The sequence below is a fragment of the Panulirus ornatus genome, chromosome 42, assembly GCF_036320965.1.
Source record: "Panulirus ornatus isolate Po-2019 chromosome 42, ASM3632096v1, whole genome shotgun sequence".
Classification (NCBI taxonomy): domain Eukaryota; kingdom Metazoa; phylum Arthropoda; class Malacostraca; order Decapoda; family Palinuridae; genus Panulirus; species Panulirus ornatus.
The window spans coordinates 23,698,658-23,719,470 of record NC_092265.1 but is presented as its reverse complement, the minus strand read 5'-3'; the positions used below and the strand labels follow the sequence as shown (position 1 = coordinate 23,719,470).

At 42.2% G+C, this 20,813-nt stretch overlaps 1 protein-coding gene across 12 annotated transcripts in view; it reads right to left on the bottom strand.

Annotated features, from left to right (window-relative positions):
- Positions 1–20,813, bottom strand: part of LOC139761978 (protein turtle homolog B-like) — a 514,207-nt gene that overhangs the window by 205,901 nt on the left and 287,493 nt on the right. The window lies entirely within an intron of this gene.

Here is a 20,813-nt window from a genome sequence, read left to right as displayed (position 1 = left end):
AATGCACCGAAACCACAGCTCCCTTTCCACATCCAGGCCCCACAGAACTTTCCTTGGTTTAACCCAGACGCCTCACATGCCCTGGTTTAATCCATTGACAGCACGTCGACCCCGGTACACCACATCATTCCAGTTCACTCTATTCCTTGCACGCCTTTCATCCTCCTGCATGTTCAGGCCCCAATCACACAAAATCTTTTCCACTCCATCTTTCCACCTCCAATTTGGTCTCCCACTTCTCCTTGTTTCCTCCACCTCTGACTCATATATCCTCTTTGTCAACCTTTCCTCACTCATTCCCTTCATGTGACCAAACCATTTCAAAACATCCTCATCTGCTCTCTCAACCACACTCTTTTTATTACCACACATCTCTCTTACCCTATTATTACTTACTCGATCAAACCATCTCACACCACATATTGTCCTCAAACATCTCATTTCCAGCACATCCACCCTCCTGCGCACAACTCTATCCATAGCCCACGCCTCACAACCATATAACATTGTTAGAACAACTATTCCTTCAAACATACCCATTTTTGCTTTCCGAGATAATGTTCTCAACTTCCACACATCCTTCAAGGCTCCCAGAGCTTTTGCCCCCTCCCCCACCCTATGATTCACTTCCACTTCCATGTTCCATCCGCTGAAAAATCCGCTCCCAGATATCTAAAACACTTCTCTTCCTCCAGTTTTTCTCCATTCAAACTTACCTCCCAATTGACTTGTCCCTCAACCCTACTGTACCTAATAACCTTGCTCTTATTCACATTTACTCTCAGCTTTCTTCTTTCAGACACTTTACCAAACTCAGTCACCAGCTTCTGCAGTTTCTCATCCGAATCAGGCACCAGCACTGTATCATCAGCAAACAACGACTGACTCACTTCCCAAGCTCTCGCATCCACAACAGACTGCATACTTGCCCCTCCTCCCAAATCTCTTGCATTTACCTCCCTAACAACCCCATCCATAAACAAATTAAACAACCATGGAGACATCACACACCCCTGCCGCAAACCTACATTCACTGAGAACCAATCACTTTCCTCTCTTCCTACACGTACACATGCCTTACATCCTCGATAAAAACTTTTCACTGCTTCCAACAACTTGCCTCCCACACCTTATATTGTTAATAACTTCCACAGAGCATCTCTATCAACTCTATCATATGCCTTCTCCAGATCCATAAATGCTACATACAAATGCATTTGCTTTTCTAAGTATTTCTCACATACATTCTTCAAAGCAAACACCTGATCCACACAACCTCTAGGGGATAGGGGAGAAAGAATACTTCCCACGCATTCCTCACGTGTCGTAGAAGGCGACGGGAGCGGGGGGCTAGAAACCCTCCCCTCCTTGTATTTTAACTTTCTAAAAGGGGAAACAGAACGAATGGGGCCTTAGTTGTCTTTTCCTAGCGCTACCTCGCACACATGAGGGGGGAGGGGGTTGTTATTTCATGTGTGGTGGGGTGGCGACGGGAATGAATAAAGGCAGACAGTATGAATTATGTACATGTGTATATATGTATATGTCTGTGTGTGTATATATATGTATACGTTGAGATGTATAGGTTTGTATATTTGCGTGTGTGGACGTGTATGTATATACATGTGTATGTGGGTGGGTTGGGCCATTCTTTCATCTGTTTCCTTGTGCTACCTCGCTAATGCGGGAGACAGCGACAAAGCAAAATAAATAAATATAAATAAATATATACATTTTTTTTTTTCTTTGTCGCTGTCTCCCGCGTTTGCGAGGTAGCGCAAGGAAACAGACAAAAGAAATGGCCCAACCCACCTTCATACACATGTATATACATACGTCCACACATGCAAATATACATACCTACACAGCTTTCCATGGTTTACCCCAGACGCTTCACATGCCCTGATTCAATCCACTGACAGCACGTCAACCCCGGTATACCACATCGATCCAGTTCACGCTATTCCTTGCCCTCCTTTCACCCTCCTGCATGTTCAGGCCCCAATCACACAAAATCTTTTTCACTCCATCTTTCCACCTCCAATTTGGTCTCCCACTTCTCCTCGTTCCCTCCACCTCCGACACATATATCCTCTTGGTCAATCTTTCCTCACTCATTCTCTCCATGTGCCCAAACCATTTCAAAACACCCTCTTCTGCTCTCTCAACGACGCTCTTTTTATTTCCACACATCTCTCTTACCCTTACGTTACTTACTCGATCAAACCACCTCACACCACACATTGTCCTCAAACATCTCATTTCTAGCACATCCATCCTCCTGCGCACAACTCTATCCATAGCCCACGCCTCGCAACCATACAACATTGTTGGACCCACTATGCCTTCAGACATACACATTTTTGCTTTCCGAGATAATGTTCTCGACTTCCACTGAGTTTGGTAAAGTGTGTGGAAGAAGAAAGTTAAGAGTAAATGTGAATAAGAGCAAGGTTATTAGGTACAGTAGGGTTGAGGGTCAAGTAAATTGGGAGGTGAGTTTGAATGGAGAGGGACTGGAGGAAGTGAAGTGTTTTAGATATCTGGGAGTGGATCTGGCAGCGGATGGAACCATGGAAGCGGAAGTGGATCATAGGGTGGGGGAGGGGGCGAAAATTCTGGGGGCCTTGAAGAATGTGTGGAAGTCGAGAACATTATCTCGGAAAGCAAAAATGGGTATGTTTGAAGGAATAGTGGTTCCAACAATGTTGTATGGTTGCGAGGCGTGGGCTATGGATAGAGTTGTGCGCAGGAGGATGGATGTGCTGGAAATGAGATGTTTGAGGACAATGTGTGGTGTAAGGTGGTTTGATCGAGTGAGTAACGTAAGGGTAAGAGAGATGTGTGGAAATAAAAAGAGTGTGGTTGAGAGAGCAGAAGAGGGTGTTTTGAAGTGGTTTGGGCACATGGAGAGAATGAGTGAGGAAAGATTGACCAAGAGGATATATGTGTCGGAGGTGGAGGGAACGAGGAGAAGAGGGAGACCAAATTGGAGGTGGAAAGATGGAGTGAAAAAGATTTTGTGTGATCGGGGCCTGAACATGCAGGAGGGTGAAAGGAGGGCAAGGAATAGAGTGAATTGGAGCGATGTGGTATACCGGGGTTGACGTGCTGTCAGTGGATTGAATCAGGGCATGTGAAGCGTCTGGGGTAAACCATGGAAAGCTGTGTAGGTATGTATATTTGCGTGTGTGGACGTATGTATATACATGTGTATGGGGGGGGGGTTGGGCCATTTCTTTCGTCTGTTTCCTTGCGCTACCTCGCAAACGCGGGAGACAGCGACAAAGTATAAAAAAAAAAAAAATATATATATATATATATATATATATATATATATATATATATATATATATATATATATATATATATATATATCCGTGTGATTAAATGTGCCTATTAACCTGGTCATGAGAAGAAAGATCATGAAGGCAAGTGTTTCGAGAACAGCTGAGTGAGTGTGTCAGCAACTTTGATGTACGAAACTGGGTTATAGCGAGGGGTGATTTGAATGCAAAGGTGAGTAATGTGGCAGTTGAGGGTATAATTGGTGTACATGGGGTGTTGAGTGTTGTTAATGGAAATGGTGAAGAACTTGTAGATTTGTGTGCTGAAAAAGGACTGGTGACTGGGAATACCTGGTTTAAAAGAGAGATATACATAAATATACATATGTGAGTAGGAGAGATGGTCAAAGGGCATTACTGGATTTTGTGTTAATTGATAGGCATGTAAAAGAGAGACTTTTGGATGTTAATGCGCTGAGAGGGGCAGCTGAAGGGATGTCTGATCACTATCTTTTGGAGGCGAAGGTGAAGATTTGTAGATTTTCAGAAAATAGGAGAGAATGTTGGGAGAAGAGAGCGGTGAGGGTAAGTGAGCTTGGAAAGGAGATGTGTGAGGAAGTACCAGGAGAGATTGAGTGCAGAATGGCAAAAGGTAAGAGCAACTGGTGTGTTGGGAGTAGGGGAGGAATGGAATATATTTAGGGAAGCAGTGATAGCTTGTACAAAAGATGCATGCGGCATGAGAAAAGGGGGAGGTGGGCAGAGTAGAAAGGGTAGTGAGTAGTAAGGTTGTTAGTGAAAGGGAAGAGAGAGGCATTTGGACAATGTTTGCAGGGAAGTAGTGCAAATGACTGGGAGTGGATAAAAGAAAGCGGCAAGAGGTCAAAAGAAAGGTGCAAGAGGTGAAAAAGAGGGCAAATGAAAGTTGGGATGAGAGTATCATCAAATTCTATGGAGGATAAAAAGATGTTTTGAAAGGAGGTAAATAACGTGCGTAAGACAAGAGAACAAATAGGAACATCGATAAAGGGAGCAAATGGGGAGGTAATAACAAGTAGTGATGAAGTGAGGAGATGGAGTGAGTATTTTGAAGGTTTGTTGAATGTGTTTGATGACATAGTGGCAGATATAGGTTGTTTTGGTCGGAGTGTGGTGTGTGAGGTTAGAGGTAGTGAAAGCTTTACGGAAGATGAAAGCCAGCAAGGCAGTGGGTTTGGATGGTACTGCAGTAGAATTTATCAAAAAAGGAGGTGACTGTGCTGTTGATTGGTTGGTTAGGATATTCAATGTATGTTTGGATCATGGTGAAGTGCCTGAGGACTGGAAGAATGCATGCATAGTGCCAATGTACAGAGGCAAAGGCGATAAAGGTGAGTGTTCAAATTACAGAGGCATAAATTTGTTGAGTGTTCCTGGGAAATCATGTGGTTTCAGAAGTGGTGGAGGATGTGTGGATCAGGTGTTTGCTTTGAAGAAGGTATGTGACAAATACTGAGAAAAACAGAAGGATTTGTATATAGCATTTATGGATCTGGAGAAGGCATATGATAGGGTTGAAAGAGATGCTTTGTGGAAGGCTTTAAGAGTATATGGTGTGGGACATAAGTTGCTAGAAGCAGTGAAAAGTTTTTCCCAAGAATGTAAGGTATGTATATGAGTAGGAAGAGAGGAAAGTGATTGGTTTCCAGTGAATGTCGGTCTGTGGCAGGGGTGCGTGATGTCTCCATGGCTGTTTAATTTTTTTATGGATGGGGTGGTTAGGGAAGCGAATGCAAGAGTTCTGGAGAGAGGGGCAAGTATGCAGTCTGTTGTGGATGAGAGGGCTTGGGAAGTGAGTCAGTTGTTGTTCACTGATGATACGGTACTGGTGGCTGATTCAGGTGAGAAACTGCAGAGGTTGATGACTGAGTTTGGTGAAGTGTGTGAAAGGAGAAAGTTGCGAGTAAATGAAAAATAAAAGCAAGGTTATTAGGTCCAGTAGGGTTCAAGGAAAAGTTAATTGGGAGGTAAGTTTGAACGGAGAAAAACTGGAGGCAGTGAAGTGTTTTAGATATCTGGGAAAGGACTTAGCAGCGGATAGAACCATGGAAGCAGAAGTGAGTCACAGGGTGGGTGATGGGGAGAAGGTTCTGGGAGTGTTGAAGAATGTGTTAAAGGCAAGAATGCTATCTCAGAGAGCTAAAATGGATACGTTTGAAAGAATAGTGGTTCCAACAATGATATATGGTTGCAAGGCAAGGGCTATAGATAGGGTTGTGCAGAGGAGGGTGGATGTGTTGGAAATGAAATATCTGAGGATAATATATGGTGTGAGCTGGTTTGATTAAGTAATATAAGGGTAAGAGAGATATGTTGTAATAAAAAGAGTACGGTTGAGAGAGCAGAAGAGGGTGTTTTGAAATGGTTTAGACACAAGGAGTGAATGAGTGAAGAAAGATTGACAAAGAGGATATATGTGTCAGAGGCAGGGGGAACAAAGAGAAGCAGGAGACCAAATTGAGACCAAATTGGAGGTGGAAGGATGGAGTGAAAAACATTTTGACTGATCATGGCCTGAAAATACAGGAGGGTGAAAGGCATGCAAGGCATAGAGTGAATTGGAATGATGTGGTATACTGGGGTTGATGAGCTATCAATGGGTTGAACCAGGGCATGTGAAGCATTTGGGGTAAACCATGGAAAGGTCTGTGGGGAGTGGATGAGGAAAGGGAGCTGTGGTTTCAGTGCATTACACAGTAGATAAAGACTGAGTTTGAAAAAATGTGGCCTTTTTGTCTTTTCCTGGAACTACCTTGCTGGGGGGGAGGGGGGACTGCTATTTCCTGTGTGGCAGGGTGGCGATGGGTATGGATGAAGGCAGTAAGTATGAAAATGTACATGTGTGTATGTCTGTGTATGTATATGCATGTATGTATATGTTGAAATATATATGTATGTGTATGTGCATGTATGGGCGTTTATTTATATATGTGTGTATATAAGAAGTTGGACCATTCTTCGTCTGTTTTTTTGCGCTACCTTGACGCGGGAAACATTGATTAAGTATAATAATAAAAAAAATAAATAATAATAATAGTAAAAATAATTTTCATAAGCCTATATATCCATAGGTATGTATATGTATGTGTGTGGGCATTTATGTATATACATGTGTATAAGAGTGGGTTGGGACATTCTTTCATCTGTTTCCTTGCAATACTTCGGTAGCGTGGGAGACAGCGACTAAGCATAATAGATAAGAAAAATATTATTCATTTTATATATTATATTATACTTTGTCGCTGTCTCCCGCATTACTGAGGTAGCGCAAGGAAACAGACGAAAAAATGGCCCAACCCACCCACATACACATGTATATACAAACACGTCCACACACGCACATATACATACCTATACATCTCAACGTATACATATATATATACACAAACAGACATATATACATATATATATATATATATATATATATATATATATATATATATATATATATATATACACACATATATTACGTATGTAAGTAGGAGAGATGGCCAAAGAGCGTTAATGGATTACGTGTTAATTGACAGGCGCGTGAAAGAGAGACTTTTGGATGTTAATGTGCTGAGAGGTGCAACTGGAGGGATGTCTGATCATTATCTTGTGGAGGCTAAGGTGAAGATTTGTATGGGTTTTCAGAAAAGAAGAGTGAATGTTGGGGTGAAGAGGGTGGTGAGAGTAAGTGAGCTTGGGAAGGAGACTTGTGTGAGGTAGTACCAGGAGAGACTGAGTACAGAATGGAAAAAGGTGAGAACAATGGAAGTAAGGGGAGTGGGGGAGGAATGGGATGTATTTAGGGAATCAGTGATGGATTGCGCAAAAGATGCTTATGGCATGAGAAGAGTGGGAGGTGGGTTGATTAGAAAGGGTAGTGAGTGGTGGGATGAAGTAAGATTATTAGTGAAGGAGAAGAGAGAGGCATTTGGACGATTTTTGCAGGGAAAAAATGCAATTGAGTGGGAGGTGTATAAAAGAAAGAGACAGGAGGCCAAGAGAAAGGTGCAAGAGGTGAAAAAGAGGGAAAATGAGAGTTGGGGTGAGAGAGTATCATTAAATCTTAGGGAGAATAAAAAGATGTTCTGGAAGGAGGTAAATAAAGTGCGTAAGACAAGGGAGCAAATGGGAACTTCAGTGAAAGGTGCAAATGGGGAGGTGATAACAAGTAGTGGTGATGTGAGAAGGAGATGGAGTGAGTACTTTGAAATTTTTTTGAATGTGTTTGATGATAGAGTGGCAGATATAGGGTGTTTTGGTCGAGGTGGTGTATAAATTGAGAGGGTTAGGGAAAATGATTTGGTAAACAGAGAAGAGGTAGTACAAGCTTTACGGAAGATGAAAGCCGGCAAGGCAGCAGGTTTGGATGGTACTGCAGTGGAATTTATTAAAAAAGGGGGTGACTGTATTATTGACAGGTTGGTAAGATTATTTAATGTATGTATGACTCATGGTGAGGTGCCTGAGGATTGGCGAAATGCGTGCATAGTGCCATTGTACAAAGGCAAAGGGGATAAGAGTGAGTACTCAAATTACAGAGGTATAAGTTTGTTGAGTATTCCTGGTAAATTATATGGGAGGGTATTGATTGAGAGGGTGAAGGCATGTACAGAGCATCAGATTGGGGAAGAGCAGTGTGGTTTCAGAAGTGGTAGAGGATGTGTGGATCAGGTGTTTGCTTTGAAGAATGTATGTGAGAAATACTTAGAAAAGCAAATGGATTTGTATGTAGCATTTATGGATCTGGAGAAGGCATATGATAGAGTTGATAGAGATGCTCTGTGGAAGGTATTAAGAATATATGGTGTGGGAGGCAAGTTGTTAGAAGCAGTGAAAAGTTTTTATCGAGGAGTTATTGGTTCTCAGTGAATGTAGGTTTGCGGCAGGGGTGTGTGATGCCTCCATGGTTGTTTAATTTGTTTATGGATGGGGTTGTTAGGGAGGTGAATGCAAGAGTTTTGGAAAGAGGGGCAAGTATGAAGTCTGTTGGGGATGAGAGAGCTTGGGAAGTGAGTCAGTTGTTGTTCGCTGATGATACAGCGCTGGTGGCTGATTCATGTGAGAAACTGCAGAAGCTGGTGAATGAGTTTGGTAAAGTGTGTGAAAGAAGAAAGTTAAGAGTAAATGTGAATAAGAGCAAGGTTATTAGGTACAGTAGGGTTGAGGGTCAAGTCAACTGGGAGGTAAGTTTGAATGGAGAAAAACTGGAGGAAGTAAAGTGTTTTAGATATCTGAGAGTGGATCTGGCAGCGGATGGAACCATGGAAGCGGAAGCGAATCATAGGGTAGGGGAGGGGGCGAAAATCCTGGGAGCCTTGAAGAATGTGTGGCAGTCGAGAACATTATCTCGGAAAGCAAAAATGGGTATGTTTGAAGGAATAGTGGTTCCAACAATGTTGTATGGTTGCGAGGTGTGGGCTATGGATAGAGTTGTGCGCAGGAGGGTGGATGTGCTGGAAATGAGATGTTTGAGGACAATGTGTGGTGTGAGGTGGTTTGATCGAGTAAGTAATGTAAGGGTAAGAGAGATGTGTGGAAATAAAAGGAGCGTGGTTGAGAGAGCAGAATAGGGTGTTTTGAAATGGTTTGGGCACATGGAGAGAATGAGTGAGGAAAGATTGACCAAGAGGATATATGTGTCGGAGGTGGAGGGAACGAGGAGAAGTGGGAGACACAAATTGGAGATGGAAAGATGGAGTGAAAAAGATTTTGAGTGATCGGGGCCTGAACATGCAGGAGGGTGAAAGGCAGGCAAGGAATAGAGTGAATTGGATCGATGTGGTATACTGGGGTTGACGTGCTGTCAGTGGATTGAATCAGGGCATGTGAAGCGTCTGGGGTAAACCATGGAAAGTTGTGTGGGGCCTGGATGTGGAAAGGGAGCTGTGGTTTCGGGCATTATTGCGTGACAGCTGGAGACTGAGTGTGAACAAATGGGGCCTTTGTTGTCTTTTCCTAGTGCTACCTCGCACACATGAGGGGGGAGAGGGATGGTATTCCATGTGTGGCGAGGTGGCGATGGGAATGAATAGGGGCAGGCAATGTGAATTGTGTGCATGGGTATATATGTATGTGTCTGTGTGTGTATATATATGTGTACATTGAGATGTATAGGTATGTATATTTGCGTGTGTGGGCGTGTGTGTGTGTGCATTGTGTATGGGGGTGGGTTGTGCCATTTCTTTCGTCTGTTTCCTTGCACTACCTCGCAAACGCAGGAGACAGCGACAAAGCAAAATAATTAAATAAAATAAATAAATAAATATGGTTTGGTCACATGGAGAGAATGAGTGAGGAAAGATTGACCAAGAGAATATATGTGTCAGAGGTGGAGGGAACGAGGAGAAGTGGGAGACCAAATTGGAGGTGGAAAGATGGAGTGAAAAAGATTTTGAGTGATCGGGGGCCTGAACATGCAGGAGGGTGAAAGACGTGCAAGGAATAGAGTGAATTGGAACGATGTGGTATACTGGGGTCGACGTGCTGTCAAAGGATTGAACCAGGGCATGTGAAGCGTCTGGGGTAAACCATGGAAAGTTCTGTGGGGCCTGGATGTGGAAAGGGAGCTGTGGTTTCGGTGCATTATTACATGACAGTTAGAGACTGTGTGAACGAATGGTGCCTTTGTTGCCTTTTCCTAGCACTACCTCACATATGAGGGGGGAGGGGGTTGTTATGCCATGTGTGGCGAGGTGGAAAGGGGAATAAATAAAGGCAGACAGTATGAATTATGTACATGTGTATATATGTATATGTCTGTGTGTGTATATATATATGTGTACATTGAGATGTATAGGTATGTATATTTGTGTGTGTGGACATGTATGTATATACATGTGTATGTGGGTGGGTTGGGCCATTCTTTCATCTGTTTCCTTGCGCTACCTCGCTAACGCGGGAGACAGCGACAAAGCAAAACAATAAATAAAGAAATATATATATACATATTCTTTTTTTTTTGCTTTGTCGCTGTCTCCCGCGTTTGCGAGGTAGCGCAAGGAAACAGACGAAAGAAATGGCCCAACCCATCCCCATACACGTGTATATACATACACGTCCACACACGCCATTATACATACCTACACAGCTTTCCATGGTTTACCCCAGACGCTTCACATGCCCTGATTCAATCCACTGACAGCACGTCAACCCGGTATACCACATCGATCCAATTCACTCTATTCCTTGCCCTCCTTTCACCCTCCTGCATGTTCAGGCCCCGATCACACAAAATCTTTTTCACTCCATCTTTCCCCTCCAATTTGGTCTCCCACTTCTCCTCGTTCCCTCCACCTCCAACACATATATCTTCTTGGTCAATCTTTCCTCACTCATTCTCTCCATGTGCCCAAACCATTGCAAAACACCCTCTTCTGCTCTCTCAACCACGCTCTTTTAATTTCCACACATCTCTCTTACCCTTAAGTTACTTACTCGATCAAACCACCTCACACCACACATTGTCCTCAAACATCTCATTTCCAGCACATCCATCCTCCTGCGCACAACTCTATCCATAACCCACGCCTCGCAACCATACAACATTGTTGGAACCACTATTCCTTCAAACATACCCATTTTTGCTTTCCGAGATAATGTTCACGACTTCCACACATTCTTCAAGGCTCCCAGAATTTTCGCCCCCTCCCCCACCCTATGATCCACTTCCGCTCCATGGTTCCATCCGCTGCCAGATCCACTCCCAGATATCTAAAACACTTCACTTCCTCCAGTTTTTCTCCATTCAAATTCAACTCCCAATTGACTTATATATATATATATATATATATATATATATATATATATATATGCAAAGTGAGAGGGTTAGGGAAAATGATTTGGTAAACAGAGAAGAGGTAGTAAAAGCTTTGCGGAAGATGAAAGCCGGCAAGGCAGCAGGTTTGGATGGTATTGCAGTGGAATTTATTAAAAAAGGGGGTGACTGTACAGTTGACTGGTTGGTAAGGTTATTTAATGTATGTATGACTCACGGTGAGGTGCCTGAGGATTGGCGGAATGCGTGCATAGTGCCATTGTACAAAGGCAAAGGGGATAAGAGTGAGTGCTCAAATTACAGAGGTATAAGTTTGTTGAGTATTCCTGGTAAATTATATGGGAGGGTATTGATTGAGAGGGTGAAGGCATGTACAGAGCATCAGATTGGGGAAGAGCAGTGTGGTTTCAGAAGTGGTAGAGGATGTGTGGATCAGGTGTTTGCTTTGAAGAATGTATGTGAGAAATACTTAGAAAAGCAAATGGATTTGTATGTAGCATTTATGGATCTGGAGAAGGCATATGATAGAGTTGATAGAGATGCTCTGTGGAAGGTATTAAGAATATATGGTGTGGGAGGCAAGTTGTTAGAAGCAGTGAAAAGTTTTTATCGAGGATGTAAGGCATGTGTACGCGTAGGAAGAGAGGAAAGTGATTGGTTCTCAGTGAATGTAGGTTTGCGGCAGGGGGGTGTGATGTCTCCATGGTTGTTTAATTTGTTTATGGATGGGGTTGTTAGGGAAGTGAATGCAAGAGTTTTGGAAAGAGGGGCAAGTATGAAGTCTGTTGGGGATGAGAGAGCTTGGGAAGTGAGTCAGTGTGTTGTTCGCTGATGATACAGCGCTGGTGGATGATTCATGTGAGAAACTGCAGAAGCTGGTGACTGAGTTTGGTAAAGTGTGTGAAAGAAGAAAGTTAAGAGTAAATGTGAATAAGAGCAAGGTTATTAGGTACAGGAGGATTGAGGGTCAAGTCAATTGGGAGGTGAGTTTGAATGGAGAAAAACTGGAGGAAGTGAAGTGTTTTAGATATCTGGGAGTGGATCTGGCAGCGGATGGAACCATGGAAGCAGAAGTGGATCATAGGGAGGGGGAGGGGGCGAAAATTCTGGGAGCCTTGAAGAATGTGTGGAAGTCGAGAACATTATCTCGGAAAGCAAAAATGGGTATGTTTGAAGGAATAGTGGTTCCAACAATGTTGTATGGTTGCGAGGCGTGGGCTATGGATAGAGTTGTGTGCAGGAGGATAGATGTGCTGGAAATGAGATGTTTGAGGACAATGTGTGGTGTGAGGTGGTTTGATCGAGTAAGTAACGTAAGGGTAAGAGAGATGTGTGGAAATAAAAAGAGCGTGGTTGAGAGAGCAGAAGAGGGTGTTTTGAAATTGTTTGGGCACATGGAGAGAATGAGTGAGGAAAGATTGACCAAGAGGATATATGTGTCAGAGGTGGAGGGAACGAGGAGAAGAGGGAGACCAAATTGGAGGTGGAAAGATGGAGTGAAAAAGATTTTGTGTGATCGGGGCCTGAACATGCAGGAGGGTGAAAGGAGGGCAAGGAATAGAGTGAATTGGAGCGATGTGGTATACCGGGGTTGACGTGCTGTCAGTGGATTGAATCAAGGCATGTGAAGCGTCTGGGGTAAACCATGGAAAGCTGTGTAGGTATGTATATTTGCGTGTGTGGACGTATGTATATACATGTGTATGGGGGTGGGTTGGGCCATTTCTTTCGTCTGTTTCCTTGCGCTACCTCGCAAGCGCGGGAGACAGCGACAAAGCAAAAAAAAAAAAAAAAAAAAATATATATATATATATATATATATATATATATATATATATATATATCTACACTTTGATCTTATTCCCTGGGGATAGGGGAGAAAGAATACTTCCCACGTATTCCCTGCGTGTCGTAGAAGGCGACTAAAAGGGAAGGGAGCGGGGGGCTGGAAATCCTCCCCTCTCGTTTTTTTTTTTTTTTTTTTTTTTTCCAAAAGAAGGAACAGAGAAGAGGTCCAGGTGAGGATATTCCCTCAAAGGCCCAGTCCTCTGTTCTTAACGCTACCTCGCTATCGCGGGAAATAGCGAATAGTATGAAAAAAAAAAAAAAAAAATATATATATATATATATATATATATATATATATATATATATATATATATATATATATATATATATATATATATATATATATATGTACATAATTCATACTGTCTGCCCTTATTCATTCGCGTTGCCACCCTGCCACACATGAAATGACAACTTCCTCCCCCCCACATGTGTGCAAGGTAGCACTAGGAAAAGACCACAAAGGCCACATTCGTTCACACTCAGTCTCTAGCTGTCATGTATAATGCACCGAAACCACAGCTCTCTTTCCACATCTACGCCCCACAGAACTTTCCATGGTTTACTCCAGATGCTTCATATGCCCTGGTTCAATCCACTGAACCCCAGATGCTTCACATGCCCTGGTTCAATCCATTGACAGCACATTGACCCCGGTATACCAAATCATTCCAATTCACTCTATTCCTTGCACGCCTTTCACCCTCCTGCATGTTCAGGCCCCGATCATGCAAAATCCTTTTCACTCCACCTTTCCACCTCCAATTTGGTCTTCCACTTCTCCTCATTCACTCCACCTCTGACACATATATCCTCTTTGTCAATCTTTCCTCAATCATTCTCTCCATGTGACCAAACCATTTCAAAACACCCTCTTCTGCTCTCTCAACCACACTCTTTTTATTACCACACATCTCTCTTACCCTTTCATTACTTACTCGATCAAACCACCTCACACCACATATATTGTCCTCACACATCTCACTTCAAACACATCCACCCTCCTACGTACAAATCTATCTATAGCCCACACCTCACAACCATATAGCATTGTTGGAACCATTATTCCTTCAAACATACACATTTTTCAACACTCCCAGAACTTTTGCCCCCTCACCCACCTTATGACTCACTTCCGCATCCATGGTTCCATCTGCTGCCAAATCCACTCCCAGATATCTAAAACTCTTCATTTCCTCCAGTTTTTCTCCATTCAAACTTACCTCCCAGTTGACTTGTCCCTCAACCCTACTGTACCTGATAACCTTGCTCTTATTCACATTTACTCTAAGCTTTCTTCTTTCACACACTTGAGCAAACTCAGTCACTAGTTTCTGCAGTTTCTCACCCAAATCAGCCACCAGCGCTGTATCATCAGCAATCAACAACTGACTCACTTCCCAAGCTCTCTCATCCCCAAAAGACTGCATACTTGCCCCTCTCTCCAAAACTCTTGCATTCACTTCCCTAACAACCCCATCCATAAACAAATTAAACCACCATGGAGACATCCCGTATCCCTGCCGCAAACTGACATTCACTAAGAACCAATCACTTTCCTCTCTTCCTACTCATATACATACCTTACATCCTCGATAAAAACTTCTCACTGCTTCTAACAACTTGCCTCACACACCATATGTTCTTAACACCTTCTACAGAAGATCTCTATCAACTCTATCATATGCCTTCTCCAGATCCATAAATGCCACATACAAATCCATTTGCTTTTCTAAGTATTTCTCACATACATTTTTCAAAGCAAACATCTGATCCACACATCCTCTACCACTTCTGAAACCACACTGCTCGTCCCCAACCTGATCCTCTGTACATGCCTTCATCCTCAATCAATACCCTCCCATATAATTTCCCAGGAATACTCAACAAACTTATACCTCTGTAATTTGAGCACTCACCTTTATCACCTTTGCCTTTGTACAATGGCACTATGCAAGTATTTCCGCCAATCCTCAGGCAACTCACCATGAGTCATACATACATTAAGTAACCTTACCAACCAGTCAACAATACAGTCACCGCCTTTTTTAATAAATTCCACCGTAATACCATCCAAACCCGCTGCTTTGCCGGCTTGCATCTTCTGTAAAGCTTTTACTACCTCTTCTCTGTTTACCAAATCATTCTACCTAACCCTCTCACTTTGCACACCACCTCGACCAAAACACCCTATATTTGCCACTCTATCATCAAACACATTCAACAAACCTTCAAAATACTTACTCCATCTGCTTCTCACATCACCATGACTTGTTATCACCTCACCATTAGCCCCCTTCACTGATGTTCCCATTTGTTCCCTTGTCTTACACACTTTATTTACCTCCTTCCAAAACATCTTTTTATTCTCCTTAAAATCTAATGATACTCTCTCACCCCAACTCTCATCTGCCCTCTTTTTCACATCCTGCACCTTTCTCTTGACCACCTCCTTCTTTCTTTTGTACATCTCCCAGTCATTTGCATTATTTCCCTGCAAATATCGACCAAATGCCTCTCTCTTCTCTTTCACTAATAATCTTACTTTTTCATCCCACCACTCACTCCCCTTTCTAATCTGCCCACCTCCCATGCTTCTCATGCCACAAGCATCTTTTGCACGAGCCATCACTGCTTCCCTAAATACATTCCATTCCTCCCCCACTCCCCTTACCACCTTTGTTCTCACCTTTTTCCATTCTGGATGTGGAAAAGGAGCTGTGGTTTTGGTGCATTATTACATGACAGCTAGAGACTGTGTGAACGAATGGGGCCTTTGTTGTCTTCCTAGCGCTACCTTGCGCACATGAGTGGGGAGGGGGTTGTTATTGCATGTGTGGCGGGGTGGCGATGGGAATGAATAAAGGCAGACAGTATGAATTATGTACATGTGTATATATGTATATGTCTGTGTGTGTATATATATGTATACGTTGAGATGTATAGGTATGTATATTTGTGTGTGTGGATGTGTATGTCTATACAGGTGCATGTGGGTGGGGTGGGCCATTCTTTCGTCTGTTTCCTTGCAAACCTCGCTAACGCGGGAGACAGCGACAAAGCAATATAAATAAATAAAATAAATATATATATTTATTTATTTATGTATTTTGCTTTGGCATCAAAACCACTAACACACTCATTCAGCTCCTCCCAAAACACTTGCCTCTCATGATCTTTCTTCACATGCCCAGGTGTATATGCACCAATAATCACCCATCTTTCTCCATCAACTTTCAGTTTTACCCATATCAATCTAGGGTTTACTTTCTTACACTCTATCACATACTCCCACCACTCCTGTTTCAGGAGTAGTGCTACTCCTTCCCTTGCTCTTATCCTCTCACACACCCCTGACTGTACTCCCAAGACATTCCCAAACCACTCTTCCCCTTTACCCTTGAGCTTCGTTTCACTCGAAGCCAAAACATCCAGGTTCCTTTCCTCAAACATACTACCTATCTCTCCTTTTTTCTCATCTTGGTTACATCCACACACATTTAGACACCCCAATCTGAGCCTTCGAGGAGGATGAGCACTCCCCGCATGACTCCTGTTTCCCCTTTTAGAAAGTTATATATATATATATATATATATATATATATATATATATATATATATATATATATATATATATATATATATATATATATTAGGGTTGGGTTAGGTCCCAACAATGTTGTATGATTGCGAGGCGTGGGCTATGGATAGAGTTGTGCGCAGGAGGGTGGATGTGCTGGAAATGAGATATTTGAGGACAATATGTGTTGTGAGGTGGTTTGATCGAGTAAGTAATGTAAGGGTAAGACAGATGTGTGGAAATAAAAAGAGCGTGGTTGAGAGAGCAGAAGAGGGTGTTTTGAAATGGTTTGGGTATATGGAGAGAATGAGTGAGGAAAGATTGACCAAGAGGATATATGTGTCGGAGGTGGAGGGAATGAGGAGAAGTGGGAGACCAAATTGGAGGTGGAAAGATGGAGTGAAAAAGATTTTGAGTGATCGGGGCCTGTACATTCAGGAGGGTGAAAGGTGGGCAAGGAATAGAGTGAATTGGATCGATGTGGTATACCGGGGTCGACGCGCTGTCAAGGGATTGAATCAGGGCATGTGAAGCGTCTGGGTAAACCATGGAAAGTTCTGTGGGGCCTGGATGTGGAAAGGGAGCTGTGGTTTCGGGCATTATTACATGACAGCTAGAGACTGAGTGTGAACGAATGGGGCCTTTGTTGTCTTTTCATAGCACTACCCCGCACACATGAGGGGGGAGGGGGATGTTATTCCATGTGTGGCGAGGTGGCGATGGGAATGAATAAAGGCAGACAGTGTGAATTGTGTGCATGTGTATATATGTATGTGTCTGTGTGTGTATATATATGTGTACATTGAGATGTATGGGTATGTATATTTGCATGTGTGGACGTGTATGTATATACATGTGTATGGGGGTGGGTTGGGCCATTTCTTTCATCTGTTTCCTTGCGCTACCTCGCAAACGCGGGAGACAGCGACAAAGCAAAATAAATAAATAAAATTACGGTAAGGGAAAATGATTTGGTAAACAGAGAAGAGGTAGTAAAAGCTTTGCGGAAGATGAAAGCTGGCAAGGCAGTGGGTTTGGATGCTATTGCAGTGGAATTTATTAAAAAAGGGGGTGACTGTATTGTTGACTGGTTGGTAGGGTTATTCAATGTATGTATGATTCATGGTGAGGTGCCTGAGGATTGGCGGAACGCTTGCATAGTGCCGTTGTACAAAGGCAAAGGGGACAAAGGCGAGTGCTCAAATCACAGAGGAATAAGTTTGTTGGGTATTCCGGGGAAATTATATGGGAGGGTATTGATTGAGAGGGTGAAGACATGTACAGAGCATCAGATTGGGGAAGAGCAGTGTGGTTTCAGAAGTGGTAGAGGATGTGTGGATCAGGTGTTTTCTTTTGAAGAATGTATGTGAGAAATACTTAGAAAAGCAAATGGATTTGTATGTAGCATTTATGGATCTGGAGAGGGCATATGATAGAGTTGATAGAGATATTCTGTGGAAGGTATTAAGAATATATGGTGTGGGAGGCAAGTTGTTAGAAGCAGTGAAAAGTTTTTATCGAGGATGTAAGGCATATGTACGTGTAGGAAGAGAGGAAAGTGATTGGTTCTCAGTGAAGGGGTGTGTGATGGCTCCATGGTTGTTTAATTTGTTTGTGGATGGGGTTGTTAGGGAGGTGAATGCAAGAGTTTTGGAAAGAAGGGTTAAGTATGCAGTCTGTTGTGGATGAGAGAGCTTGGGAAGTGAGTCAGTTGTTGTTCGCTGATGATAAAGCACTGGTGGCTGATTCACGTGAGAAACTGCAGAGGCTGGTGACTGAGTTTGGTAAAGTGTGTGAAAGAAGAAAGTTGAGAGTAAATGTGAATAAGAGCAAGGTTATTAGGTACAGTAGGGTTGAGGGTCAAGCCAATTGGGAGGTAAGTTTGAATGGAGAAAAACTGGAGGAAGTGAAGTGTTGTAGATATCTGGGAGTGGACTTGGCAGCGGATGGAACCATGGAAGCGGAAGTGAATTGTAGGGTGGGGGAGGGGGCGAAAATTCTGGGAGCCTTGAAGAATGTGTGGACGTCGAGAACATTATCTTGAAAAGCAAAAATGGGTATGTTTGAAGAAATAGTGGTTCCAACAATGTTGTATGGTTGCAAGGTGAGGATATGGATAGAGTTGTGCACAGGAGGGTGGATGTGCTGGAAATGAGATGTTTGAGGACAATATGTGGTGTGAGGTGGTTTGATCGAGTAAATAATAATAGGGCAAGAGAGATATGTGGTAATAAAAAGAGTGTGGTTGAGAGAGCAGAAGAGGGTGTTTTGAAATGGTTTAGTCACATGGAGAGAATGAGTGAGGAAAGATTGACCAAGAGGATATATGTGTCAGAGGTGGAGAGAACAAGGAGTAGTGGGAGACGAAATTGGAGGTGGAAAGATGGAGTGAAAAAGATTTTGAGTGATCGGGGCCTGAACATGCAGGAGGGTGAAAGGCATGTAAGGAATAGAGTGAATTGGAACGATGTGGTATACCAGGGTCGACGAGCTGTCAATGGATTGAACCAGGGCATGTGAAGCGTCTGGGGTAAACCATGGAAAGTTTTGTGGGGCCTGGATGTGGAAAGGGAGCTGTGGTTTCGGTGCGTTATTACATGACAGCTATAGACTGAGTGTGAACGAACGGGGGCTTTGTTGTCTTTTCCTAGCGCTACCTCGCACACATGAGGGGGAGGGGGTTGTTATTTCATGTGTGGTGAGGTGGCGATGGGAATGAATAAGGGCAGACAGTATTAAATTATGTACATGTGTATATACGTATATGTCTGTGTGTGTATATATATGTATATGTTGAGATGTATTGGTATATATACATATATACATATCTATTTTTTATTCATTTTGCTTTGTCGCTGTCTCCCGCTTTAGCGAGGTAGCGCAAGGAAACAGACGAAAGAATGGCTACATATTCCCTGGATGTCACAAAAGGCAACTAAAAGGGGTGGAAATGGAGGACTGATACTCCTCCCCTCCCTTTTAATTTTCCAAAAGAGTGTACAGAAAAGGGGGCCAAGTGAGAACATTTTCCTCTAAGGCTCTGTCATCTGTTCTTGACACGACCTCGCTAACATGGGAATTGGCAAATATGTATGAAACAATGTGCATATATGTGTGTAAGTGTGTGTGTGTGTATTTGTGTGTGTCACTTTAGTTACAGATGCTACCAGATTCTGTGCACAAGAGGTTATTCCATGAATGAAAAATCACTTTTTCTAAAGCTGCATCATTGGAAGGACAGTCTCATCATAGAATTCTCACTCCGATGGAGCCCATATTTCCCTGCTACAGGAAGCAGTACTATCTGTAAATTCTTTGTAAAACAACTCTAGCACATATGTCTAGTCAACATTTAAAGTTCTGCCCAGCTTCGCACCATTCATCTTACAAAAGATGTAATGGTAGTGTGAGGTTTAAGGGCTCCCGTCAGCAACATGCTGACTGGTAAATCTAAAAAAGATTAGCTTTGATTTGTCATGGAAACATATCCACTCTACTCACAGGTCTTACTTCATTTGCTGTTTGTTCTTAGTCCAAAAATACATCAACTAGAGTCAGCAGCTTGTAGATCATCCTCCAATGTTTCCCTGCATTTTGTTGCTACATTATCTGAGATAAATTGATCACAGTCCTGATTGAATATCTTGAAGGTGTGGAGACTTATTCTTCCTTCCACTTAAAATGCCTGGCAAAGGAAGGGGGGCAGCATTTGCGATGGGCCAGCATCAACAAGCCCATTCAGTTCCATAACTAAAGTCAGTAATGTGAGAGAACATGCTTCGGTACCTTAATTATACTTTCTTACAGCTCATAATGAATAAAACTAAGGTTCCATATTTGGAAAAGTAACTTCCTCAAGAATTATGATATGTTTTGAGGGAAGGGGTTTAAAAAAAAATGTATTCCAACAATGGGTGTTTCCAACATGGGAATGTTGTGCATGCATCAGTCCATTAAAAAGAAACTTTGTTTAAATATATATATATATATATATATGTATATATATATATATATATATATATATATATATATATATATATATATATATATATATATTATAATTTTCTGCAACTATTACAAGGTTAAAATAGAAATATATATATATATATATATATATATATATATATATATATATATATATATATATATATATATATATATATATATATATATAAAATGTTCAATACATGCAGAATACATAAACTAAATTATACCTGAAACATAAAAATTAATGAAACAACAAAAGATATGTAAAGACTTACAAAATAATGGGAAAATTTAAACTGAGAAATAA